Source organism: Lepus europaeus, chromosome 3 (genome assembly GCF_033115175.1).
Source record: "Lepus europaeus isolate LE1 chromosome 3, mLepTim1.pri, whole genome shotgun sequence".
NCBI classification, from domain to species: Eukaryota; Metazoa; Chordata; class Mammalia; order Lagomorpha; family Leporidae; genus Lepus; species Lepus europaeus.
The window spans coordinates 110,426,443-110,449,831 of NC_084829.1; positions in this window are offsets into that span (position 1 = coordinate 110,426,443).

Genomic DNA, 23,389 nt, shown 5'->3' on the forward strand with positions numbered 1-23,389 from the left:
TAAAGTCCTTTTCATTATGACAATTAGGATCCCTGCAGCATAGAATCAAACTTTCTATCAATTTATTTTAACACAAAGTCTTCCCCATCAACAAATTCTTCTAGTACAAAAAGACTTCCTGGGCATTCATCACATACACACACATACACACACACTCATATGACATGTATGTGTGTATACATATATATACATATATATATGAAAATGAAGTTCATTTGTTCTTCATAGAAATTCCTATATATAAAAAAGGAAGATGATGCTAAATGATCTGAAAAAAATGTTGTTTTAGATGAAATGGACAAGTCAATCAATGGAAAAGAACTTAAAAAACAAAGAAACATAAACACATGCTGATCAGTAGAATCAGAAAGATTTAAGGAATGAAAAAGGAATGTGGTACTATGTAAAAGCATTTGTAGAAAACAAAATGAACTATTTGTTATTTAAAGAAGTATTTGCTAGCCAAAATTTGAAGGAGAGAAAGTTTTGGAAAAGGACATTAGGAAAACCAATGAGTATAAAGTATAATATAAAATATAATAAAAAAAGCATAAAAACTCAGTCCAGGATCCAATATATCATATATATGAGTAAAATAAAAGAAGAATAAAGAAAATTGAGAAAAGGGACCAGTGGAAATTTCAGAGTGCAAAGAGGTATGATTATGATGCACAGAGAAATATTCATACTTGTTGGTGTGAAATTTCAGAATACCAAGGATAAAATAAAATAGCTGAAAATTTTTAAAGGGAAAATCATAAAGGAATGACATAATTAGAATGGTCTACATCATAGGGTAGTAAAATCCAATGGAATGATGTTTTAATGAGTAAAGAAAAAGCATTTTTGTTTTAGAATCCTTTTATTATTATTATTATTATTATTATTATTATTATTATTATTTTGACAGGCAGAGTGGATAGTGAGAGAGAGAGAGACAGAGAGAAAGGTCTTCCTTTGCCGTTGGTTCACACTCCAATGGCCGCCAGGGCCAGCGCGCTGCTGCCAGTGCACTGTGCTGATCCAAAGGCAGGAGCCAGGTGCTTATCCTGGTCTCCCATGGGGTGCAGGGCCCAAGCACTTGGGCCATCCTCCACTGCACTCCCAGGCCACAGCAGAGGGCTGGACTGGAAGAGGGGCAACCAGAACAGAATCCGGTGCCCGGACCAGGACTAGAACCCGGTGTGCCGCCGGCACCGCAAGGGGAAGTATTAGCCTATTGAGCCACGGCGCCGGCCCTTGTTTTAGAATCCTAAGCATAGCCAGCATGCCATTCAAATGTGACATCAGAAATTTGTTCTAATCAAATTAAGAAAATTAATATGCCAGGATGGGCATCAGGCTCAGGGATTGACTCCCAAGTCTCATACCAGAGAGCCTGGATTTGAATCCCATCAATATTCCAGATTCCAGCTTCCTGGCAAGGCACACCTTGGGAGGCAGCAAGTGACGATTCAAATGCATGTGTCCCTGTCATCCACATGGGCGGCTCAGATGGAGCTTTGGGCTCTTGGCTTTGGCCTGCTCAAACTCAACTGTTGGTGTCATTTGAGGAGTGAACTAGTACATAGGGAAAGTTTCTGTCTCTCTCTCTCTCTCTCTCTCCATCTCTCCGCCTTTCAAATTAATTTTTAGAAAAGAAAATGGATATGTCAAATGCCCTTTCTTTTACAGTCTCAAGAGGATACCATTTAACAAAATAATCATGCCAATGTCAACTATGAAGAAAACATCTATGTAACACAGAGCAATGAAGGGGAAGAATGACCAGTGGACCTCATACGTGGCAGCTTTAAGGATGGCACTCAGGACTGAAGCAGACTGGAAGCTGCAGAGGGAGGTTTCTGAGGAAAAAATTGGAGCTCCACAGAATTGACAGTAGGATAGACAGCTCAGGAAAAAGCTAGAAATACACTGCAGGTATAAAATTTTAGGACCCTCCTGTCCCATCTTAGCACCACCAAATTGGAGAATGGAAATATCAGGGAAGGAGGCTAAACAGTATGGGAAAGAAGTATATCAAAGCACTGAAATCTAGGCATTGAGGGTCAATGAACCAACCAGTTTCTCAGTGAAGTTTATCCGTTTCATGCCAAGTCTGATTCCAGAAGGATATCCATAGTCCCTTTCCTGAAGAAATGAAAATTCTGGCAGTGAACCAAGCCACATATGAGATAACAATATTTTGTCACAGTAATTTAGAGAAGGAAGACTCCATGCAAAGCATTGCATGGGCTATTGGCAACATGTACAGAGCCAGATTCTCAGACGTGGCTAGACGTCCCGTGCAGTACAATAACTATGAACTATACAACCCTCTCATTGGCCACTCTAATTCTTTTTTTTTTTAATTTTAATTTTTTTTTTTGACGGGCAGAATGGACAGTGAAAGAGAGAGAGAGACAGACAGACAGACAGAGAGAAAGGTTTTCCTTTACGGTTGATTCACCCTCCAATGGCTGCTGTGGCTGGCGTGCTGAGGCCGGCGCACCACACTGATCTGAAGCCAGGAGCCAGGTGCTTCTCCTGGTCTCCCATGGGGTGCAGGGCCCAAGCACTTGGGCCATCCTCCACTGCACTCCCGGGCCACAGCAGAGAGCTGGCCTGGAAGAGGGGCAACCGGGACAGAATCCGGCGCCTCGACTGGGACTAGAACCCAGTGTGCCAGCGCCTCAGGTGGAGGATTAGCCTATTGAGCCGCAGCGCTGGCGCCACTCTAATTCTTAACTTACAGTAGCATAGGCTATGAATAAAAGTTTTATACATATCTTATCTTGTATTGAAGTAACAGTATTATCATATAATATAGGTCTCAATTTCCTTTAAAGGTCTAGTTTAACTGCTCTAGTCATCATAATTCCTCTGCTAAGATCTCCATCAATCTAGCTCCTGGAGAAAGGCAATAGTTTAGGACCTAACTAGCTGGGTCACCAATATGGCTCTCTGGAAGGTCTTCTGACATTTTCGATTCTATCTTGTCATAGCCCAGTGCCTCTCTGTTTCTAGGCATTCAGAAAATTTTGCTATACTTATTCTTCATTTTGTTTATGGTATAGACTTTCCTTTGACAAAATCCTTCTATTTTCAGTCTTTTTTTGTTCGGTTGTTTTTGGCCCCACTGTGGTTCTCTAAGGGTAACAAACCTCTGCCAGTTTTTGGTATCTGAGAGTCTTTCATTGTTAGCCTGTCATATTTGTACTTCCTTCCCTTTTTGTCCAAGTCTCTTCAGCTTTATTTGCCTTGCCCTGCTTTGTTCTGGTTTGTTTTACATCCATTCATTCAGCAATATTAGGCACTGCACTGAGAATGAAGGTGAAGTGGGTAAGAGTCCTAAAATATTTCATGATCTGATACATTGTGTGTGTGTTTGTGTGAGTGTGTGTGTGTTTTTTTTGACAGAGAGAGCTCCCATCTGGAATTCATGTTTAGTTGATTCTATAATTTCACCTATACTGTTCCCTTCACCTAGAATGGCTTTCCCTTCTTAACTTACTCATTTTTTTTAAAGAAAAAAATTGCTCACCCCCTCAAAATCCAGCTCAATTTTTACCTCCACTGTAAAGCTTCACCCAGGCATCTTGGGAAAAACTTGATTCTGCCATTCTTGTACTAAGTTTTATGTGTCACCAAAACTTATTCTCTTCTAGATCTTGATAGTAGGACTTAACGTCTACTGTAACTTCCACTCAAAGATTTGCTAGAATGGGTGAGCATTTGGATAGTGGTTAACTTGCCCACACCCTAAGTTGGAGTGCCTGGATTCTATATCCAGCTACATTCCTGACTCCTGCTTCTCGTTGATGCAGACCCTGGGAAGCTGATGTGATGGCTTAACTGGTTGGGTTCTTCCCACCCATGTTGGAGAACTAAATTGAGTTCCAAGCTGTCTAGCTTTAGCCTTGGATCTAGGACCATTGAAAGGATTTGAAGGGTTACCTCTAGCTATATTTGATTCTTCTCTTCCTAGGCAAGCACAGTAGAGCCAGCACCGCCACAGCTCTGCTTGAGTTCTTGAAGAATTGTTCTAGAAAGTTCTTCTATTGAACAGTTTACTTCAACTCCCATTTAAGCTTGCCATTCCTCATCTCTTCTCCCATGATTTCTTAGGAGTATTGTATTATTCACAGATGTGGGCTATGGTGACATTCATTGATAAACTCATGCTCAGAAAATATTAAATAGATTAGTTTCAATGACATATCCTAGTGAATTTTTTAAGCATGTCTTTTGCAGTGCTTAAACAGTCTTTGAGGGCAAAGTACCAAATACACTAGAGTAAGTCATTTGGAAACTTCTTTACTGCTTTCAGAAACAAGAGAATTGAGCTTCTCTTTTGCAGCCAATTCTCTTCAGCCACACACACACACACACACGCACACACACACTCACACACACACAAATGAAGGTTTGCTAACACTCTTTCTCCTGAGAACACTATCTACTGTGAACGGTGCCAACAGCTGAAAGCATCGAGCCTGCCCTTGTGCTGTGAGAACACAGCTCTCTCCCAGGGTCTGCCCAGATGCTCATTAAAATCCAATGAGTACCCTACAAGGATGTGTTGTTTAGTCCAACATCATAGCTTTTAGGAAGAAAAGAATTTCAGCTTGGTGTGGGAAGATGGACAAAGTCGAGTACCATGGTAACTGGGTCAAATTAGCTCTTTAAACAGGAGCTACCCACAAATGAATGGATGGTGACTGTGCATATTGAATCTTTGCAGTTTAACTTGCCACTGCCCTGTGTAGCTTCTCCTGTTCAACAAACTTGACATCATCTGTTTTTCCTTCTGTGATCACTCTATCTTTGTGCTCTCATAACCTACTCCCTCCCTTTCTTTTTCCTGTTTCTCTGATATTTTTCTCCTATCAATTTGGCTTCTTCAGGGTATCTTAAAGATCTACTTAACATGCTCACTTTTTTCATAACTTCCAGATCTGTAAACCATAACTACTACTCATGTGTGCAGCACACATGGTAAAATAATCATGTGCCTGATGTTCTTTGAAGGGTTGCCTCTAACTATATTTGATTCTTCTCTTCCTGTGGGGGTACAGCAAAGCCAAAAAACACATATCACCAAGATGCTCTCACTTTAAACACAGTAGAGAGAATGCTAAAAATAATTTCACTTTTTAAGAAGTTGAAAATCCATTTTGCTGTCGCAAACAATACATTATATTAAGCCTCAGTGTGAGGAAATGCTTATCTCTCCTAAAGAATCGGTGTGTTTTCTTTTGGCAGATATTGGAAATTATAGTATTCAGAATCACTCGCTTGTTTGCTCTTGCTGCCAGAATGCTTTGCACCACATGTAACATTCACAGGCTATAATTACATACACTCTAATTGCTTTCTTTGTAGAGGCTTGACTTATTTTAGATGCTTATAACAAATGGATAGATATTGTAAGGTTAAATGCTTCTTAAACTTTTTTGGAGTGACAGAATTTAACTGGACAAAGATTTTTATCTCTGACTTTGACAAAACAAAGATCTTCATATATGAGCATATATATTATCATATATATATGCATATAAGCATATATAAGGTAAGGCTGGTCATAATCATCATAGTATTTGGAGTGATGCTTGGTGGATAGTGAGTTAATCCCTCAGAATTCCAGGGAACTAGTACCATGATGAAAGCAGTTGGCATGGAATAAACCAAGGTCATACAGTAAGTGATAGACTTCGAAGGGATTTCAGTGGGGTTTCAAACTTTGTGGAGAGTGATGGGAGAGGAGGAGGTGTTGCATTAAGTGAATCAGAGAGTTCCATGGGCCAGAAGAGAATTTTTAAGGGATATGGAGTGAGGTTGTAAGTATTTGCTTTGAGTATAACATTTTGAGGAAAGGGAGATATTTGTAGTAATTATTTTAAGGAAATGATCTTCTATGCTGCATTTCTTTCAAACTTCTTGTGGTTATACTGGTATTTATTTAAATTTGATCATATCTCCAGATGGCAAGAAAACTGGTTGGCTTTGTGAAATTAACATGTATATAGATTCAAGAATGTAGAGAGGTCTCAAGAGGTTAGCACTTCAGGTTATAGGACGACAAGGGAAGCATTAACAAAACAAATATCACAGTCTTTGGCATTCAGATTCAAAAGCCAACTGCAAAAATATAATTTAAAATACATATAGAAAATAATTAGAAGTTTTAATTAATGCATGAGTTAAATGTGTTAATGTGTGTTTAAAAAACAGGTGTGCAAGTCAGACAAATGAGTGGTACTTTGGGTGAACTGAGTTCTGTTCCAAACCAAAAATCAGAACGGTTATTATTCTTATTATTATTTGTAAACAATCATCTCGAGCATTTAGTGGCCAAATGAGGAAGCAATAAAAAAGCTCTATAATACACAGAATGATTAAGCAACTGTATGCTTTTAACTCAAAGAAAAAGAAGAAGAAGAGGTCAAAAGTATGATAATGATTTTCAGATATTTGGATGGAAATAGTCTGTCTTTAGGAAGGGAAGAAAAAAATTTTAAAGGAAGAGAAAAAATTGCTTCCAGATCTTTGACCTGACTGATACTCATTTGCCACCTAATGAATATATCTTCAACAGTGCTCCCAGGATCCATGGTAAATGGGGAGCAAGCACCTGCTCAGTTTATGGCACTTGGTAGACCTTCAATAAATGTGATTATGTCCCTATAATTAAGAAGGTATAAGAAGTCAATATGTGTATTCTTTGTAGTCCCCAAGGATTAGGTAAAATATATATATATATATTTATATATATATATATATATATATATATCCTATAAAGAGACAGATTTCATGTCAATTAAAAACACTGTATTTTTGAAAATAAAATGGACTTTCTCATCGGATGCTTTAGTTTTTCAACCCAGAGATTGTTGAATCCTAAGCTTTTTTTTTTTTTTGACAGGCAGAGTGGATAGTGAGAGAGAGACAGAGAGAAAGGTCTTCCTTTGCTGTTGGTTCACCCTCCAATGGCCGCTGCGGCCGGCGCATCGTGCTGATCCGGAGCCAGGAGCCAGGCGCTTCTCCTGGTCTCCCATGCGGGTGCAGGGCCCAAGGACTTGGGCCATCCTCCACTGCCTTCCCGGGCCATAGCAGAGAGCTGGCCTGGAAGAGGGGCCACCGGGATAGAATTCGGCGCCCCAACCGGGACTAGAATCCGGTGTGCTGGCGCCGCAAGGCAGAGGATTAGCCTGTTAAGCCACGGCGCCGGCCGAATCCTAAGCTTTCTGACCTCACTGTAATTCATGTTAGTAATTGATGAGCCAAGTGTCAGCTCCTATTTTGAGACTCTCATTGGGATGGATACATAAGGACTTTGTGTGTCTTCTCTTAGAAACTAGATGGAGGACAGAGAGGAAACAGAAGTGTGCAGGTTGAAACAAAAGGCTAGAGCCAGAACAAAGCATGTGTGGCTCTGTGAATCTGGTGCCAACAGAGAAACAAAGGTCCACTTGGAATAGGATAATTTGAGGAAAGTTTTTTAAATTTTATTATTTTTTTAAACAAAGTTTCCATTTGTAAACTTAGTTGAGGAAGAACCACAGTCAGGCTCCAGGAACATTGGGAAAGGGAGTATCGTGTGGAGATTGTCTTGAGAACAGGAGGGAGCACTGGTCAAGGGATGCTGACAGCTGCAGGAGATCTTGCAGGGAAGGCATCAAGGAAAATAAAGCTCCAGTCTCACTGTCTGCCACCCTTTCCCACTCCCTGGGCTCCCCAGTGGCCAGAGTTAGGGATGGCTGGAAGGCAATGGAGCATGTTGATGTTTTCCAAAGGGCTCATCCTCCCAGGGCAGGGAGAAAGGGAGAGCTTATTACTCAATAAGAAATGTTTAAGCAGAATAGTAGCTTCCCATTATTAATGTCTTCAAAATTCCTTTCTAAAGGCATTCTAACTGGAAACAAGGAGTGAAACATCTCTTGCCGAAATCAAAATTGGTCCTATTTTTCTCCTCTACTTTCCCTGCATTTACTTTCTCCTCTTCAATCAGCCACTGTTATCAGTTCTACCTTGTTCTCCTCAGAGCACTGTGGTTGATCTGTAAAGGATTGATTCAGGGTTGCAGATGCGCAGGTTGCAGGTGCAGGTGCAGGTTGCAGGTGGGAAGTTTCTGAGGAGCCAGACTGGGCATCTGTGTTTTCTTTTCCAGCATCATTTACAGTGGGTTGCTCATGGGGTACTAGTTTGCCCTTCAGATTAATTAAAATTGCATCTTAGCACTCCAGAGATAACTCCTGGAGGTCAGGTATTTCCTAGGTCTTGGTATTTTCTTCTTTTTCTTGTCATCATCATTCATTAATTTACCAGTTTGTGCTTTAAAATAGAATGAGAACCTACAACATATATAAGGTTTTTTTTTTTTATTAAACTTTTATTTAATGAATATAAATTTCCAAAGTATAGCTTATGGGTTACAATGGTTTCCCCCCTCCCATAACTTCCCTCCCGCCCGCAACCCTCCCCCCTCCCGCTCCCTCTCCCCTTCCATTCATGTAAAGATTCATTTTCAATTCTCTTTGTATACAGAAGATCAGTTTAGTATATACTAGGTAAAGATTTCAACATTTTGCCCATATAGCAACATCAAGTGAAAAAACTACCATTGGATTACTAATTATAGCATTAAATAGCAATGTACAGCACATTAAAGACAGAGATCCTACATAATTTTTTTTTTTCAAAATAATTAATTTTCTATGCCATTTCCATTTTAACACCAGGTTGTTTTTTTTTTTTTTTTTCATTTCCAATTCTCTTTATATACAGAAGATCACTTCAGTATAAAGAACGGGGCCTTCAAAGAAGGAGGTACCCTTCTCCGAAGGGAGGAGAGAACCTCCACTTTGACTATGACCCTATCGGAACAATATCAAAGTCAGTGAACTCTAAAGGCTTCCATAGCCCTGGCAACTCATGACTAGAGCCCAGGGAGATTACTGACGCCATGAACAGGAGTGTCAAATTGTTAAGTCAGCAACAGGAGTCACTGTGTACTTACACCCCATGCGGGATCTGTCCCTAATGTGTCGTCTAAAGCCAAGTGATGCTAGGACTGGTACTGAAACAGTATTTTTATACTTTGCGTTTCTGTGTGGGCGCAGACTGATGAGGTCTTTTTTTTTTTTTTTTACAGGCAGAGTGGATAGTGAGAGAGAGAGACAGAGAGGAAGGTCTTCCTTTTTGCCGTTGGTTCACCCTCCAATGGCCGCTGCGGCCGAAGGGGTCTTTCAAAAGTTCCTAGAAAATGTGTGTTATGGAAAATCCGTGGATTTCAAACATTTTTTTGTTCCAAAATAAAATTATTAAGACAAACATTGTGGTGCAGAGAGTTAGGTTTCCATTTGGAATGCCTTTATTCCTTATCTGGTGCTTGGGATTGGGTCCTGCCCCTGCTTCATATCCAATGTCCTGCTAATGTGAACCTTGGAAAGAAGCATATGATGGCTAAGGTACTTGGGTCCCAACACCCATGTGGGACACCCTGATGGAGTTCTGGGCTTTTGGTTCTGGCTTGACCCAATGCTGGCTGTTGTGGACATTTGAGGAGCGAACCACTGGAGAAAGATCTCTGTCTCTGTCTGCCTCTGTTATTTTGTCTTTCAGATAAGTAAAAATAAATACACTTTTAAAAAAGGAAGTTATATTTTAATTTAATTTTTCATGAACTTTTTGAAGTTCCTGTACATTGAGAACAGTGATAAACATGCCAGGAACTTATTTTATTGTACTAATTTTAAAACATTAAAATGTCTCAGAAATTGTTTCATGTCAGTATACTCTAGGATTTTCCTTCATAAACTTAAAATATGCAAATATTCATTTTGAATCATGCAGTCTAATTTTTGACATGGAGACTATTTTCCTAGAGACATTTGAAAGAGAAAAGGCAAAAGTACAGTTGAATATGTCTGTACCAAAGGGCAAACAGTAATTTGAAATACATATTCCTTAACTAATAGTCACTGGATAGCTTATAGTTTTACTTAGTTTGTTGATAATAGGGATAGATTTATATTTAATTAAAGCACCATAAAATTGAGATGCTAGAATATTTTATAAATAAGAGCCTGCTTATTGGATTTAGAAAAGACATTTTTAAAAGGTTTTAGTAAAGTCATTCACTTTCTTCAGCATATATAGGAACTTTAACAACTTTATTAAAATGAGTTAAAATGTAAATTCAACAATCTACATTGGTTAAACATCAAAGTATTGTAAGCTTTCAGAAGACTAATTGTTTTTAAAGATCTATTTAGGACTATTGAAATCTTCTGTATACAAAGAGAATTGAAAATGAATCTTTACATGAATGGAAGGGGAAAGGGAGCGGGAAAGGGGAGGGTTGCGGGCGGGAGGGAAGTTATGGGAGGGGGGAAGCCATTGTAACCCATAAGCTATACTTTGGAAATTTATATTCATTAAATAAAAGTTTAATAAAAAAAAAAGCTTAATCTAGCCAACCCTGACTGATATTCACTGTCTACCCCCCACCACCTCTAACAAAAAAGAATAAAAAAAAAAAAAAAGAAAAAGCTATGGTAACTTTTCTTAATTTGTAAAACATATAAGAAATATACTCTCTGCAACCACCCAAATAAGTGAATACAAAATAAGCAGTTTTTAGCTTTCTGACCTATAAGCTATGTTGTAAGTAGCAAAATAAACTAGAATTGGAAAATTGTCCATCTTTAGAATTTATAAATACATTCAGAGCTTGGTATCAGCTCTACAGAAAAGGCTAGACATCAGGGTTTATCAATCCAAAACACCTTTGGCAGGTTAAGAAAACAAATTGTCACAGATATGAAAGGAAAAAGAAAGACATTGTTAAGAAGCCTTACCTTTTTTCCTTAGATCTAAAAATATTCCTTTAACATTTTGATTCCCAGTAGCAGGCATGTTGGGTTGAACTGACCTTGGGCTTACATGTGAAACTATGAACTCTCAGATTGAAATCATTGTCCCTTTTCTCTATCAGAGTTGTACTATCTATAATTTTGGGGCTTAATTTAATCCCAGAATTCAGTCCATAGACCCAATGCATCTGCTTCTGAATATGCAGCCCTACACATTATCTGGAGGAAAAAAAAGTTTCTCCAACAAAGACCAAATGACATTATGCATATACATTATATACTAATATCTCCTAAAGATCTGCCAGGAAATTCTCAAATATACTGTCTATGAGAATTTTTTTTCTGGCTTTCATTTTAATGCTCATCTAAAACTAATTAATTCTCAATCCTTTAAATCATCACCTTAAAATGGAGCAGTATTATCAATTTCTTTTTCCCTGTTTGTCAAGCAACATTTGCTTTAGACACTGAAGTTGTCAGTATTATTGTCATATTATAAAGCTATGCATTAGATGGCCCTTGTTTGTGTCCATATCACCTATATAGCACATTACCTCTAAAAGTGGCAATGAATAAACAATGAAGTCGTTTCTGTACCTGATTTCAGAAATGATTAAATTTCATATTATTTCATTCACATACTTATTTGGCTAGGTGTGGGTGATCCTGTGCCTGGCTGAGAGACTGTCTGCCTAGCCCATGGAGGAGGTTAAGAGGGCATGGCACACCAGGTCCCCCAGGAAAAACCCTGGTCGAGGGCTCAGCACACTGAGACCTCCACATATGACTTGACTGCTGGCAGGCGGCAGGGACCCCAAGCACATTTCCCCCACCCCACTTCCTGTTGAGGGACCTTGTAATTGTCAGCTAGGTGAGCACCTCCCAGATGTGGCCCAAACACATAAGACCACCTGGAAGCCTACATGGGCTATGTGACCTTCAAGCTGATTGGAGAAGCATAGCAGCACCAGTATCAGCTTTATCCTATAGAATTAGTGTTGCTACCCTGAGCTAGCTACTCCCTTTGCCTGCCCTGTAAAAGCTTGTGCCTAACTGCTAATAAACAGACATGTTCATCAAAACTGTCTCCAGTGCTTCTTGTGGAGGAGTGCCATTGCCTCCATCCCGACCAAGTGGCCCTCACAAGATGAGCCACAGCCAGGGGTAGGATTAAGGGGTGGTGGGAGAAGGACACAGAAGTAAACTTGGAGTTTCCATTCTGCAGCAAGAGTGAAAAAAAAGAATCAGGAAGTATACATCAAGTAAATAAGAAAATAAAGGTATATAACCAAGAAACACAAGTTAGTAATAGTGCAGATTTTGAAGGAGTCACATGACAACCCTGATCTCATGTGAGAGGTTTAAATAGTGATGAAGTGGCACTACAAGAAACAATCACTTTTGTTGATGGCTTACTGGCAGAATTTTAGTTAAGTGTAGAGCATGATTAGCATGAAGCAGCAATGTCATTAATGTCATTTTGCAAAGCATGCTAATGTGAAGAGACGTTGGTAGAATGAAAGTGAAAATAAGGAAACAGATTAAATGTAGACCTAAGGCTACATTTCTCTAATGCTTATTCTACTTCTGCTACTTGTTTTAACACATCAATATCATCTGTCAAGTAGAATTAATGTTTTGATTGTATTGGATTCTTAGTTTATATCTAATTCACACTTTTGATTTCTATTTCATAGTTTGTAACAGAATTTGTATCAAAACTAAAGGTTCTTATATTTTTATTTATTAAGATTAAAACATTCTTGTTATTAATATTATGGGAACATACTTTTAAAGACTGATTTAAGTGTGAAATGCCATAATATTTTGGGATAGTAATTGACATTTTCTTAGATTTTCTTGCATTTTAATGACCATGACAGTTTTGATGAATACTGGTAATGCATTTTGTAGAATGTCTTTCTATCATACATTGTCTAATATTTTTATATTGATTAGATTGAAGTTGCATGTTCTGGGGATGGACAGCAAAGAAGTAAAGTTCTACCTTCATCATATCACTACTATCAGCATGATTTGTCATTTGTAATGTTGACTTCAATCCTCTGACTGGAGTAGTATCCATCAGGTTTCTCCAGTGTAATGTTGATCCCCCTCACAGTCCCCTCATTTTCTTTTCTTTTTTTTTTAATTTATTTTATTTATTTGAACGATAGAGTTACAGAAAGAGGTAGAGACAGAGAGAGAGGTCTTGCATCCGGTGGTTCTCTCCCTAGATGGCCGCAAAGGTCAGAGCTGTGGCAATCTGAAGCCAGAAGACAGGAACTTCCTCCAGATCTCCCACGTGGGTGCAGGGGCCCAAGGACTCTGGCCATCTTCTACTGCTATCCCAGGCCATAGCAGAGAGTCGGATCGGAAGAGGAGCAGCCAGGACTAGAACCTGCGCCCATATGGGATGCCGGCGCCTCAGGCCAGGGCTTTAACCCACTGAGCCACAGCGCCGGCCCCTTCCCTCATTTTCTTAATATGTCTTCTAAGGCTAAAAGTCATTAAATGCAGCCCACAGTTGAAGGTTCCTCCTCCTTGAAGGTGGTGTATCTAACATAAATGTAATTCTTTTTGCAGGGTAGATTTATCACTTTGCTTCTATGTATCTACCTACCTACTTACCTACATACCTATCTGTCATCTGTATATTCAGTTGTTTGTTCAGATCAATATGGGCCATAAATATCTATTTTATATGATGGATTGTAATTTCTTACTACTTTGCTTATTTTCTTGCCCAAACTGAGCTAACTTTGGCTTTTGGGTGATCTTTTAGCTGGCTTATGTCTGTGTTCTACCAACATACAATGGGTTGACTGTTTTGGAGGGGGAGAGGGGAGAAGTTCCTCATTTTCTGGCACTACAGGATGTTCTAGTCTTTCTTGTATATGTGTGTGTGTGTGTATATATATATATATATATATATATATATATATCTGTAGTTCTAGAATCAAGAACTTCTCCAAGGAACTCTGTTTCCTTTTCTTGGATAAATATAGCTGGTCCATAATTATTGAGGCCTGAGACAAAAATGTTTTGAACTGTTGGTCTCCACTAATTGATGCAAAATTCATTTAAAATTTGTGGATAATTTCCTCATATGTGGATGTATGGAGAGAAGCAAAAGAAGAGTTCAATGAGTACATAAAGCTCTATAACCCAGGAAAAGACTGACCTTGAAAAATATACCTACTGTTTTGATTATTTCCTCAAACCCATTAAAACTAGACAAATGAATTTTTACTTCTTTTAATTTTGCCAAAGCACGAAAAAAAATCTTGTGAAAAATACGCTATATATATAAAATATAAAATAATGTACCATAATCATATTTCATAATCTATGGTAATTATTTAACCAGGTGATGTATTTTTGTATTCATTATCCAATTTAATTCTTACAGAAACACTCTGTATTACTCTGTCTCAAATTTAGAGATAAGGAAACTGAAGCTCAGATGGGTTAACTTAACAAATCAAGTTCCTAACAGTGTGGCAGGCACAAATTCAGTTATAATTAATGTTATTTTCCTTAACATGTGAGTAATTATTAAAGAGTAAGCTTTCGACCTGTCTTGCAGATCAGGGAATTACTTGCTGGATCTTGCTTATGCCAGGGCATCTCATGGAGTCAGGCAAGCTGTAGGGCTTAGTGAGTACACTGGCCAGGAGCCCTTTGCTTCTTGCCAAAGCTAGAGTGGCTTTTATAAACATTCTCCTAGAGCTGGTCCAACAAAGGCATAATAACAACAACACCCACCAAAACAACAATAATATGTGACAGCACTTGAGATTTTCCTCTGGGCCAAATACTGTGCTAAATGTCTAATTTTCATTATCTTACTTTACTGCCACAACAAATTTAGAAAGTCATAACTAGTCCATTTCTAGGTGAGAAAACTACAACTCCATGTGATTAATTTTATTTCCCAAAGTGATGCAAATTGCAAGTGGTAGAGCCAGTGTTTGGAGCCAAGACCGTGGGATTCCAAACCTATTTTGTTAGTCATTATAATGGACAGAACAGCAGCTGTTGGCAAGTGGAGGCTGCTATGGGCAGTTTTAAGAACTTAGTAACAGCAACAAGCTTCTCCTAAATTCTAGCGCTGCAAATATTTGTGCAACACAAATGGAGAGCAGGACTTGTGAGCACTGAAGAAAGATAATTGATGAAGGCTTTGTGCTCAAAGTCTGAACACTGAAGAACCACAGACTGACCTAGGAGGCTATTCAGCAATACACACAGGTGTTTGAGACATGGAACAGGAAAGGGGATAAATGTACAACATAGGAACAGAATCAACAATGGAAATACAGATAGGACAAGTGCAGAGATGTGTCCCTCTGTACTCCTAGCTAAGTGTTTTCACATAAAGAAGAGATTACATTGTAATGTTGGATGTATATTCTTTTTCATCTGTAGTTTGGATATTATGGTGGATTTAATTTATGTTTAAGACAGACTCTATGATGGGTCATGGACTGCCCAGAAATTTGGTCAAAATTTTTTTTCGGTGCATCTGTTAGAGTGTTTCTGGGTAAGATTAACATATGAATTGATAGACCTGGTTAGTTATATTGCCCTAACTAATATGGATGTGGCTCATTCAATCTATTGAAGATTTGAATTGAACAAAAAAGACTGGGCAAGAGAGAATGCCTTTGGCCTGACTGACTTCAACTGGAGCACAGTCTTTTTCTGCCTTTGGACTCAAACTGAAAAACTGGCTCTTCTTGGTTCTCAACACTGCTGATTTCAGACTAGGACAACACCTTCTGCTCTTCTGGTTTTCCAGTCTTAGATCCAGACTGGAAATTATACCATCAGTTGACTTAGGCTTCCAGCTTGGTGACTGCAGATCTTGGATCTTAACTTGCCAAAGAAGATTTTGAGACTTAGTATCTATTATTGTATTACTCAATTCCTTGCAATAAATCTTTTTATATAGAGAGATAACCTTGTCTATTAAGACTGACTAAATTTCCATTCCAACATATTCTTCAAGAAGCTTGTTATTCCTTTATCAAAAGGTAGAGAATTTCTTGGATTAGGACTAAGAGAATTCAGTAGAAAAAGCAATGAGTGACATTTGAGGTGAAGTCATCTTTTAGATGATGCAAATTTCTTCTGCCACTAACTCTTGAAACATGTTTTAGCAGCTCTGAGTTGCCATGAAACAACAGCTCTCTTGAAACCCTTATGATGGGGAGAAATTGTGGAGAGACTACGTGCAGGCGGAGAGACATCCTCAAGGAGCTCCAGGTATTCCAGGCTCCACCTGAGTCAGAAGCACAGGCATCAGACATGTGAGTGGAGAAGATTCCCAAAGATTTCAGCCCCAACCATTGCATGAATATGCTGAGAAAAAGTTGCCTAGCTTAGCTGAAATACCATGAGAGACAGGGAGAGAGGGTGAGTGAGAGATAATAATAATAATAACAACAACAACAACAACAACTTGTTTCATGGTACTAGTATGGAGTTTGTGGTAGAGCAATAGATAATCAAAATATATATAATGTGTATGTAAATGGAAATACAAATAATAGGAGTTATCAACTTAAGTATATGAATTACTCATGATGTAAATTTGATAGTCCAGTAGAGTCATTAAGATACAATATCTGGGAGCAGGCATTCAGTCTAACAGTTAAGATATGAGCATCCCACATCAGAATTCCTGGGTCCAATGCCTGGCCCCACTACTGACTCTGTAAGGCAATGATGATGGCTCAAGTAGTTGAGTCTCTGCCACTCATGTTAGAGATGTAGACTGATTTTCTGGCTCCTAGTTTTGGCCTGGCCCAGTCCCAGCTGTTGAAGGCATTTGGAGAATGAACTAGATGAGAGCACTCTCTTTTCTCTCCTCTTCTTATCTTAAGCATTTCAAATGATGGATATTCAGCCTGTGCTGGATGGAAAACCGAAGGAGTTTGATTTGCTGTGGTAGAATAATTATGAATGAGTATATTATATGTTATTTCTATTCTTTTTTTTACATGTAACGAAAGGATGAATATGTAGTGCAAAATAAATAAAGTAAAAAGATTGTCTTGAGTAAATGTTTGCTATGTTTTTCTGGAATGTAATCAAAACAGCAGAAATGTTTCATATTATTTAAAAAATAAAATTTGAAAATGAATCCTAAGGATTCTTATTCGTTGAACAACTTATCAACAAGTGAAAATATATTTGCAATATCAAATGTAGTTATGGAGTTAATTAAAGAATTATAAACATACTCAACATCATGTCTGGGTAAGTATTTTTTTTTTTAGAGAAATTGTTTATTGTTGGGTGGGGGAAGCCTGATGGGCCAGGGAGAGAGGATGAAAGGGTAAGAGAAAGGAGGAGAGCGTAAGAGAGATCACAAGAGCACATGTTCTGGAACAGGTTCTGTTAAACCTTTGCTGGGGGGGATGGGCAGGGAAGTAGGTGTAGCAAATCCCATTAAGGTGGGGGTGAGGCTGACAGAGGTGGTTGGGTCATGGGGCTTAGGACCAAATCCTATTGTGCAACATGGTAATGGGGGCCAGGGCCTAAGATGGCATCTGAGGCATAGATGGTGCCACAGATAAGACTGCACCATTTTACTAACATTCCCCCTTTTGTTTTTTTATAAATTAGGTATTGTACAGGATTACATCAGCCCCAAAATTCCAGGAGGGGTGAAGGGATGATGATCTGTCTTTATAGCTACTTCCTGCTGACATAGGGTGATGTCTCAAGCCACTGTCGCCTGGGTGGGGAGTGAAGTATATACCTGTAGCAGCATTTGGTTGACCGCCTGGTTGGTGAAGGCTTTGGTTCCTTCCATTATCACCTCCTGTAAACACTTAAACAGACACAGTAGTATAAAAGATAGGGTGAGAATAGCAACCAATGATCCTAAGAATGGCATTAACCAAGTAACAAGAGGATTTCTTAGAGGAGAGGAAATGGAGGGTGGGTCTCTGTACCCTTGTGAAGACTGTTTGATGGACATGGCTTGAAGCTGATCTCAACCAAGACTGACAGAAAGGCCACTCATCTCTTGTGGGTAGAAGGGTTTGTTTGTAGAGAAATTTGAACAATCATACAGCATTAAGTCAGGGAGAGAACCATCAATACACACAGGTTGGGAGTAGAGCCATTGATGTTAGAGTAGAGGTTATGATTACAAGGGAATGAGGCCCCAAATTGACCTGACAGGGTCTAGAACAGAGGACAGAGCCATTATTGGAGGACCTATGAAAGGTGCTGTCTAAGTCATGAATAAGTTTTCTGAATGAGAGGCAAATAGAACCTGACAGAGGGGCCAGATAATAATCAGGTGAGCTTTAAGGCCTTGTCAGTTATGAGGCCCAGACCTATCTCTTCACATGGGGTACATCCTAAGGGAGGTGTGCACCTCTTTGGGGGAAGGCACCCTGATCACTTCCATTACCTAGCTGGTCTGGGAGGGGAGCTAGCTGGCCAGTTAAAGGCAGGTGGCATTTCTAACAGGAAATTTACAGTTCTGCCTGTGATGTTATCGACCGTGATTGTCTCTCCCCTTAGCAGTGGTGGTTTCTTTGGAAGCTGGGCCAAGTGAAAGTCTTTTCAGTTTAGAGCAATCAAGATCTGTGGCTCTGACCTGAAGTTCTTCGCATCCAAGACAGTTCCATTTCCAGTGACACAACTCTTGGCTGGCAGAGCTGCCAGGGCTCTTCATATGCTGACTTCTGCTGAAGTCCTGGCTTTCCACATTGAAAGCCACTGCAGTGGACTGGCCTGTTGGGTCTCCTTGATGGAAGATCACTGTACAGAGCAGCCATTAATTGGCCTGTCACCTATCTTTACAATGCTTCTGAGCCTGGCTTTCTTTTCCTCCTGGTTTTTGTTAAAGCAGACCAGAGGATACAAGTCAAGGGAGTGCTCAATCCCATCTCTAATCTTCGGTGGCCTAAAGTGGAAGTCTGTAGTCAAAGGCATGTTCTGACAGTGTTTTTTTTTTTTTTTTTTTTTTTTTTTTTGTGAGGCAGACAGTGCCAATGAGGAAAGCTATCTCCTCACCTTAAACCTTTCTCTTTCTTTGTTTTGTCCGAAAGGGAGGTTTTGCCTGTTTACTGTGCCCATGGCAAAGTAAATCTAGCTGTAAAATCGTAATTTAAGCTCTCATTTTGGCTACACTTTTATTACAGAAAATATTAGCCATTCCTTTTATAAGATCTAGAAATCAAACTAGAGAGTCCTTCAGTATAGTCAGTTTCCCATCTTAAAGAGAATAGAGAAATGAGTGAAAAAATCTGGCTTCCCAGATCACTTACTGACAATAACAATATCAAATAAAAACTTTGCAAGCAATTTCATTCATTAAATAACAACTTATGAAAACATTTACTGAAAGGTCCAATGCCTTTTATAAATCTTAAGAAAATATGTATTAAACATGTATTTGGAAACATTTCTTAAATATATAACACAGTGTAGCTTGTTTGACCAGAAAACTCAAGCACAAACATGAAAAAACATTTTTAGTATCTTTCCACTAACAAATTTACAACATCTGATATAGAGATTCAGGTCACATGAATCAAAATGTATCTTCAGTTAATTTTAACAGTTTAAATTTATGAGCAATTTTTATCTATAAGCCAATTGAAACAGAATTCTTAATAAATTTTCCCATGTAGTCATATAATATGTACACACATATAACATAACATACAAGATAGAACAATAAAGCAGTTTCAGTAACAGCCTCTTAAAATCTTTGTTTTTTTTAAATTACCAACTGATTCAAATTACTTTCTGTTCTTAGTTAACCTCAACTAACCATACTCGTTCTCAGTTGGAGCCTGTAGTGCATTACTGGCTTTATCTGTTTAAAGAGCCATCCCAAAGTACTGAATACAACAGAAATGGCTCAAAAAAAAGTCCATTGGAATCTATAGGAGGATAGCTAAACACAGAACCAACAATGTTTAGTTTTATGAGCAGCAAATCTGATATACAAAACTGTGGATGACAAAAGACTTTAAATAGCCACTTTTAAAATTATAAACTCATTAACCAATAAGATGCACTTGATTACTCCACATAATATTTTCAAAAGCACCTATAGGATTTTACAAGACATCCCCTTTAGGCCTGTGGACCTTTTTCATTAAGATAACAATCATGCCTGTTATGACAAGATCATTAGACTTTTTAACTTTTGGATATTTTTATCAGTATCATTTTACATTATCATAACTTAAAATTTAGCACCACTTCACATCTTGACAGTACCTGTAATATAATCTAAATAGCCTGATTAGTTTGTGTCTCAACAAGATGAGAGACATATCCTTTGATATTCCAGGAGCCTAACTGTAAATATCAAATAAATATCTTTGGAATTTTGATTTTTTTTGTGTGTGAATGCCTGTCAAGGATGCAAAGAAAGCTTAAAATATCTGGTTGAAATAAGATCCCTTAACATCATGAGATAAAATAGACCAGATTTGATCACTGATACAAGGTGATTACTCAAATGTTTTAGAATGAGTATATATTCAAATGAATCATAACTCCTTTAAAACTCAGTTATGGGTTTTTTTTTTTTTTTTTTTTTGACAGGCAGAGTGGACAATGAGAGAGAGACAGAGAGAAAGGTCTTCCTTTTGCCATTGGTTCACCCTCCAATGGCCGCCGCGGTAGGTGTGCTGCGGCCGGCGCACCACGCTGATCCAATGGCAGGAGCCAGGTGCTTCTCCTGGTCTCCCATGGGGTGCAGGGCCCAAGCACTTGGGCCATCCTCCACTGCACTCCCTGGCCACAGCAGAGAGCTGGCCTGGAAGAGGGGCAACCGGGACAGGATCGGTGCCCTGGCCGGGACTAGAACCCGGTGTGCCGGTGCCGCTAGGTGGAGGATTAGCCTAGTGAGCCGCGGCGCCGGCCAAAACTCAGTTGTTTTTAAACAATTAGAACCTATCAGAGACATTAAGAGAACATAATAATTACTTTAACTCATTGCTTTGAGGATCAGATTTTAATTCTATGTCAAAGAAAAATAGATTAATAGCTTTTGTATCCAAAAATTCCTTTCTTTCATAACTTTCTGTGACTTCTACATACCTTCTTCAACTTACTGGCAACTTTCCATCATTTCCATTCCAGTCTAGAGTAAACTAGCCAACAGGATAAAGTAATTCTTACAAACCATGTCCTTTCTTTATTCAGAAAACTCTTTCCTTCTTAACCTTCCTTACCTAGAACTTACCTTTTTCCATCTGCTGATTTCCTTGATTTACATTTTGAAATAACCTGCTAAAAATTTCCAAATTAGGATAACATTTTCTAAATAAGGTAACACATCAGATTTCAGCCTTAGTTACTTATGGCAGTATTGAACTATTTTTCATAGACAGTTTATGAAAATGTATTTGTTGGCCGGCGCTGTAGCTCAACAGGCTAATCCTCCACCTAGCGGCACCGGCACACCGGGTTCTAGTCCCGGTCAGGACGCCGGATTCTGTCCCGGTTGCCCCTCTTCCAGGACAGCTCTCTGCTGTGGTCCCTGGGAGTGCAGTGGAGGATGGCCCAAGTGCTTGGGCCCTGCACCCCATGGGAGACCAGGAGAAGCACCTGGCTCCTGCCTTTGGATCAGCGCGGTGCGCCAGCTGCAATGCGCCGGCCGCGGCGGCCATTGGAGGGTGAACCAATGGCAAAAAGAGGACCTTTCTCTCTGTCTCTTTCTCTCTCTCACTGTCCACTCTGCCTGTCAAAAATAAAAAAAAAAAAGTATTTGTTAATAAACCCAAATAGTTTTTCTATAGAATATAAGGTGCTAAGAGTACCAAAGTTTACATTTAGACACATTTATCTCATTTACCTTTACTTAATTTACATTTAGTGGTTACACCTAAATGACTTAAGATGCTGATATTGTATTATACCTCTATCTGAATTAAGGTCAAAATTGTATTCATATGGAATTCTACTCCTTTTATAAAATCATATACCTCTATCTGAATTAAGGTCAAAATTGTATTCATATGGAATTCTACTCCTTTTATAAAATCAATGACACTAAATCAGAGATTACAAATCTACCTTGGGGCCTATAATGAGTACTGATTATCCATTTCTGTTTCATTGAGAACTGATTACTCATTTCTCTATCATTGGAAACCTGTTAAGACAAATTGCAAAATAAGTTTGGCAAGTTGCAAAGCAATATTTTTAAAGGCAGTGATCTTCCTAGATTTGAAGAGAGAAATTTCTTCAAACCCAATGTCTAGTTACAGTTTTTTTTACCCTAAGAACACCTTAGGCCATTGATGCCCTAGTCAACAGTCAACCACTTGGCACTGCCTCTGAAACAAAATTTAGGCATCTGCCAGACAGGTTCCAAAGGTGATTGTGGGCTAGGGGCCAATGTACCGGGGACAAGAAGTCCACTGGTGATTGTTTGCCATTATATTAAGTTTAATGGGGGAGAGCATCCATCAGAGTTGGATGAGAGAGATTTTTAAGGAGGAGAATCTGATAGGTGACAGAGTAAGGGGCAATTAGGGAAAAGGAGATATGTCTGAAAATATTGCTAACCTGTAGGCCTGCTGATTTGAAGGGCCAGTAGTCTTAATCATTATTTCACATAGTTTGGGAGAGATATCTCTCAGGGTAATGTGAACACTGTTAATGATGAAATATCTAGGAAATGCTCACTAGTGGGACCAGGGAATTGAGGATACCTGGCAGGTCAGCTTGGTATTCAAAAGACTTGATTTTCCTGTCTGGCTTGCTCATGATAAAACAAAAGAGCCATCAAAAGGGTGGGATACCTAATTTGTTTTGAAGTAAACAGGGATCTATGAAGCATGGAATCATCACTCCCTCGCTATTCTTATGGTGAAACTGGAACAGGAGGGGCAGTAGACTTTGGGCAAGGCCTGGTTCTGAGAAAAAATCAGAATTCCTGGGCAGGAGAAGGAGGTACAGTGAGCCGAGACAGTGAGAGCTGGGCCCGTGAATGTAGAAGAAAGGGTTTTGGCTTTTTTGGTGACAGCTTTGAACGTTAAGAGAGTTTGAGCCAGAGAAAACTTAGAGCTGAGATAGGAGAAAGCTTAGACACAGGAAATCTTCTAGAGATCCCAATAATGTTGGGGTTAAACATATCATTAGGCAGTCATCTGGACTGAGTTGTAGAGGTAGGAGATGATAGAGAGGAGGGTTGGACAGAATGCGGGAAGAAGCTCCCATGGTGACTGGTAGAGTCAGATTGGTGGAGATTGAGTGTCCCTGAGATCACAGCCAACTGACGAGTTGATATGAGAACAGGGGAGCGGGGGGCTCACCCACACAATCACTGGAGTTCAGGGCTTAGCTGGAAGAAGGGAAACATGAGATTGAGTCATCCCCCACAACCACTGTTGACCAGACACAGAGCCCAGAGAGGCATGGGTCTGTAGGAGTTGTGGTATCTGGTACCAGGACTTTGAGACGAAGCAGAGAGGAACCACAAGCCATGTGGAGGTCATTGTGAGAATTTCCCATTCTGCATCTTACCTCAGGATTTG